The 5,663-nt window shown below is 40.3% G+C and overlaps 1 pseudogene; it reads left to right on the forward strand.

The window, feature by feature from the left end:
* Positions 1 to 284: 284 nt before the first annotated feature.
* On the forward strand, positions 285 to 1,320 carry LOC123191409 (senescence-specific cysteine protease SAG39-like; annotated as a pseudogene).
* The last annotated feature ends 4,343 nt before the right edge of the window (positions 1,321 to 5,663 follow it).

The following is a 5,663-nucleotide window of genomic DNA, read 5'->3' on the forward strand; positions in this document are numbered from 1 at the left end:
TTGGGTCCTATCACTTTTATACAATCTGGCCGGTCAATCAGATGTGCGCATCATTTTTATACCATGTAGCCGGCCACCATAATCCACGGCAACGCACAAGCCCTTTTCCATAACCACCTTCGCTCAAGCACCGTATCTCTCAGTCTCCTATTTCTAACACATACATGACACTATATATGCCACCAAGTACCATCCAACAAACCAGACCAAAGTACAGAGACTTGCCATCCTAGGTTTCATCTACCTCTTCAGTACTGTCATTGCAGTTCGGTGCCTAACCGAAGATGGCCATCCACAAGGCTTTGCTTCTTGCAATCCTTGGTTGCATCTGCCTCGGTGGTACTGTCATTTCAGCTCGTGAGCTGAATGATGACTTGTCGATGGTGGCGAAGCATGAGAATTGGATGGTTCAGTATGGCCGTGTGTTACAAGGCGCGCCGGTTCGAGGTTTTCAAAGCCAACGTCGAATTCATTGAAACACTCAATGCCCAGAATCACAAGTTCTGGCTCGGCGTCAACCAGTTCGCTGATATCACCAATGATGAGTTCAGGACAACCAACACAAACAAGGGGTTGAAATCAAACTCCATGCGAGTTCTTTCTACAGGATTCAAGTATGAGAATTTGAGTTTTGATGCTCTTCCAACAACGATGGACTGGAGGGCTAAGGGGGCTGTCACCCCTATCAAGGATCAAGGCCAGTGTGGTAAGTACACAAAAAATGTGTTGCACTGCATATATGTTTTAATATTTTATTGGATAACACTATAACAACACAATTATTTCTAGGCTGCTGTTGGGCATTTTCTGCCGTTGCCGCGACAGAGGGCATTGTAAAAGTGAAAACCGGCAAGTTAATCTCACTGTCAGAGCAAGAGTTGGTTGACTGTGATGTTCATGGTGAAGTTCAAGGCTGCGAGGGAGGACTCATGCATGGATGATGCAGCCGACGGCAAGTGCAAGGCTGGATCCAACAGTGCTGCAACCATCACCGGCTTTGAGGATGTTCCTATCAATAACGAGGGTTCCCTTATGAAGGCGGTGGCAAACCAACCAGTGTCTATAGCTATGGACAGAGGCGACATGACATTCCAATTCTACTCTGGCGGGGTGATGACCGGCTCCTGCGGTACTGACTTGGACCATGGAATTGCAGCCATTGGATATGGAAAGACTAGTGATGGCACAAGTTATTGGTTGATGAAGAATTCATGGGGCACAACTTGGGGCGAGAATGGGTACTTGAGAATGGAGAAGGACATTGCAGACAAGAAGGGCATGTGTGGTCTTGCCATGGAGCCTTCATACCCCACCAAATAGGAAGATCACCAAATGCCACCTAATCATACATATGCGCAATTCTCTAATAATTAATGTCCCCATGTCCTGTGTATAGTTCATATGTGTCTGTAAGTTGTGTATGATGATGTATCTTATGTCCATACATTGTTATACTTTGTAAATTAATACCGTGTGTGGTATATTATACAATATGTGAAACTTTGATTAAGAATTATGTTGATATATATTCATGAAGCTTTCAAATGTCCAAAACATTTGACTATGTTAAGAGTAAACTCTAAAGGGAATTTTCGTATATATGATTTTTATATCGGGTCTTTGGGTATTTATAGGAATGTAATGTCTTAACTGAAAATTGGAGGCATCCTACAGGTGATTTGTATTAATAGAGAATACCACATGCACTGTTTTAAAAGATTCAATCCATTGCAACAAGATTATGAGGAAATTCCAACTTCCCAAAATGGCCTAACACATGACACCTTATGATAAGGTGATAGGCTATGACAAAGGAGACGCGATTATGTTATCATAAATATGCATACTATGATGTTTATTGAGATCATAGGTTAATCTTTTATGTGTCTTTCCATGTATCTGATCAACTGAGACATTTATGGGTTCTTGTTTTATATACATTTAGGCATTCAGTTTCAACTTTCCGCACGGAATCAAGCTTACAGAATTCCAAGTTCCGCAACAATCAAAATATGTATCCAAAGCAATTTTAGGATGAACAGAAAATCATCTTCTTGCATTAATTAATTATAGGAAAGTATTTTATCATGTGGAACAGTAAGAATATCCGTGGACATAATAAAGTGAAAATTGCTATGAAGTTTTATAGTCTCCATATGATTTGTTTGAATTGATTCTATAACATGTAAATAGTTTTTTCGCATGTTGTTAGTACACTAAAAATTGCACATCCTTCTACATGGTGATAAGATAGCACTTTACTTACAAAAGTAAAATGAAATTCTCTCTAAAAGAATTGTACCACTGGAATCACTGCCTACTTGCTTATCTTGAAGTAAGGTATGCATTGGTATGACTTCTAGTTGACATATATTCCGCAATGAAGTTGGCAATATGTTTATCTGAGCTTCCTCCTTCCTATGTTGCATCCTTGGCCTTTTGCATCCACTTTGCCGATTTTGTTTTGTACTCATCCTTCTATCCTTGTCCCCTTCTGTACTCACACGCCCATGCCCCACGCTCTCTCCGCATACTTTGCTATGGTGGGTTGGTCTGCCCAAAGTGGGATTCCCACAAGAGGAACACCACTAACAACTGCCTCCAAGGTCGAGTTCCACCCACAGTGGGCAACAAAGCGACCTACATGTATATTCGTGAATTTAAATCTGAACAGTTGTCCTTATTTTAGTACTTTGTAAAACCTTTTTATATTCTTGTACATAAAAATAAAACAAATGTATTTTGTGTTACCATATCAATAGCCTTGTGTGACAAAACCTCAAGTTGGGGGTAGCACTCAACAATTGATCCATTATTCACACATCTCACCTTGAGTTCTACAGATAACTTGTGTGACTTGTTGGATCTGACAACCCCAAAAAAGGGTTGGGCAAAATTGCATAGTCCATTGTGATTCTCATCCAACTGGGTTGCGTCATAGTTAGAGACGGTCCCATAGGATACAAGCACAATACAGGAAATGCGGTGCTTCTCTACCCAATCCATATACGTTGCATCACCACTGAACAAGTTGAAACCATAAGACTTGTTGGATGATAGGTTAGGCCTATCATCTTAGCTCTCCATGTTAACTCCATGTACTCTGCCTCCTGCTCGGTTGGCAAATTTTGAAATATCAAATTTCATCTAAAACCGACGAGAAAGAATCAAGTATAGATATGTCATACTCAGAGGAGCGTATTTGTTCGTTCCTACCCATATGAATCGATTCACATGATCAATCTGATGTGACATAATTAATAGTGGAGGGTAGAACACATGTATGTAATGGTTGTGCAGGTACTTGTAGCACATGAGGCCCTTATGCCGCCTCAGACAGTTTAAACTGAATTGCAGTTTGCACCCTCCTTACGATTAGAAATGTGGAACAAAAGATGATAGAGTAGTTGACAATGTCCTCCTTACGCCCTGTCATGTGTCAAACCATGTGTCTACAACGCTAGTGTGGCGTATTACTCCTCTTAAATAAAGAAATAAAATATACAATGTTAATTGACAAAAAGCAATATGTGGTTTCTTGTTATGATATGTATCACTGATGAATGCAGTGAAAATTCACATTTGTAGTTCATTTGTCACGTTTTCCAGTCCGGTGATTCCTGGTTTGCTGAAACATTCCAGTGACCTCGAGTTGCACAACGCTACATATGAAGTTTGACTAAAAAGGAAAAAATACCCAATGGAACTTTGGTCTAGGCGCATCCAGATTGAAAAAATACATTTTAAAAATAGCAAAAGAGAATACCAAATAATTCTGTGTGACGAACATGCTCTAGTGTTTTACTCATGTGTAAAGTTTCGAGAAGAAATGACGTGGTCTTCTTGTATGAAAAAAAACAAAAACAAATTTACATAAAAGGTGTGACGAACATGCTCTAGTGTTATACTCATGTGTAAAGTTTTGAGAAGAAACGACATGGTCTTCTTGTGTGAAAAAAACAAAGTTAAATTTCCATAAAAGGTACTATTCAAGAGTACATGGAGTTCGACAACAGAAGCAATTGTCACCGGTGTACCTATTGTCGCAATATCATAATGGGCAGACAAATGTAACCGCCCGCCACAAAGTATGTGGAGAGCAGATGGGTAGTCAGCTTGCGTCCATGTCGAAATGAGAAGGACTTGGTGAGAAGGGATGGGATGAAGACGTGCATCAAGGAGGTGATAGGTGGGGAGGAGTACAAGAAGGATGTTTCTAAGTGGATGCAGGAAGGAGAGCGCTCTGATAAGAATATTGCAGATTTTGCAGTGAAGAATTTATCGAACTAAGACAATTTTTAGTCTAAAAAGATCTTCCCAAGTTCCTTAGCCTACACTGAATGTTCGAGTCCTTTGTTCTTAAATCGATCTGTATAATGAAATCAAGTGATAGCTGAAAACTAGTACTTGTGAAATAGAGTTACTTTTGTTGTAAAATCAAGCAGTTGCTAGAAACTACTTGTTGGAGATAGGAAGGAGCAAAATGAGATCATCTGATTCAGTATAGCAATGCTGTGGGATCCAGACTTTTGAAGCCTGAATTTGGGATTTTCTCACGTGTACCTAGCAGAGCATATATGAACATAAAAAATAAGCTCATTTTGGTTTAGAGAATCATGCAGGTCATTCATATGTTGCTAGCAGACGTCAAAGGATTCATATGCAAAGTAATGGATCCTCAATACCAAAAATATTTTACATTGCACATCGGTACGCTTCTTCTTTGCTTATGTCAAGAATCAGTGCAATGTAAAATTATAAATCAAGGAAATTTTCTAACAAAATGATAAAAGGTATAAGAGTACCACAGGTAACAATATTTTTTTAATAACTGATGTAGTCTAATAATATTGATAAGCTCAATCAAACATGCAGGGAAGGCCAAAAATGAAATGGTACCGGTGTTTCAAGCTATATTGGCCAAAGATATTTAACCATGAAGTTCAAAGACATGTATAATCAAAACAATGCATGCCTAAAGACCATTGTTCTGATGATAATTGATCTGCATGATGATTAGGAGGACATGATCCACAAAATACATATAAAACATGCTGCCGCAATCAAAAAGTTTTAAGGAGCATATACTATGGGAAACTGATGACACAGGTAAAGCGGCAAGCAAGCTATCGTTAGTCCATAGTATTTCTGACTCTCACCAAACATCGGACCACGAATTTAACATAAAATCTGCAACGTAATACCACCAAAGTCAGGTGCCAAAAGAAGCAGATACCAAAAAAACTCCATTGCCCCACACAGGCCCGAGCCCATGGGGGTGCAACCTGTGCGCCGGCACAGGGCCCCCAGTTTTTAGGGGCCTCAGATTTTGTACGCACGGCTGGGCAAAGTCCAATTGGCTGGGTCTTTTATCCTTTGTACACGAGCCTCCTTCCGTCTTTCCTCTGGGTGAAACAGGCCCCGATTGGGACGTGCGCCTCATCCAGCGATCGATCTGCCTTCTCTCCAAAAAAGCGATCGATCTGCGTAAGAAAAATAAAATCCAGCGATCCATTGAGACGAACAAAGCCAATCTATTGATTTTCTCCTCCGGCGGCCGAGTTAAGCTAAATTGCAGGTTATATCCATTCTTCGCTCTCCTCCTTACATCAGGAGAGCAGGACCACGAACGGCAGCGAGGCAGGGAGGACATGAAGGAATGG

This window comes from Triticum aestivum, chromosome 2A (genome assembly GCF_018294505.1).
Source record: "Triticum aestivum cultivar Chinese Spring chromosome 2A, IWGSC CS RefSeq v2.1, whole genome shotgun sequence".
In the NCBI taxonomy this organism is placed as follows: Eukaryota; Viridiplantae; Streptophyta; class Magnoliopsida; order Poales; family Poaceae; genus Triticum; species Triticum aestivum.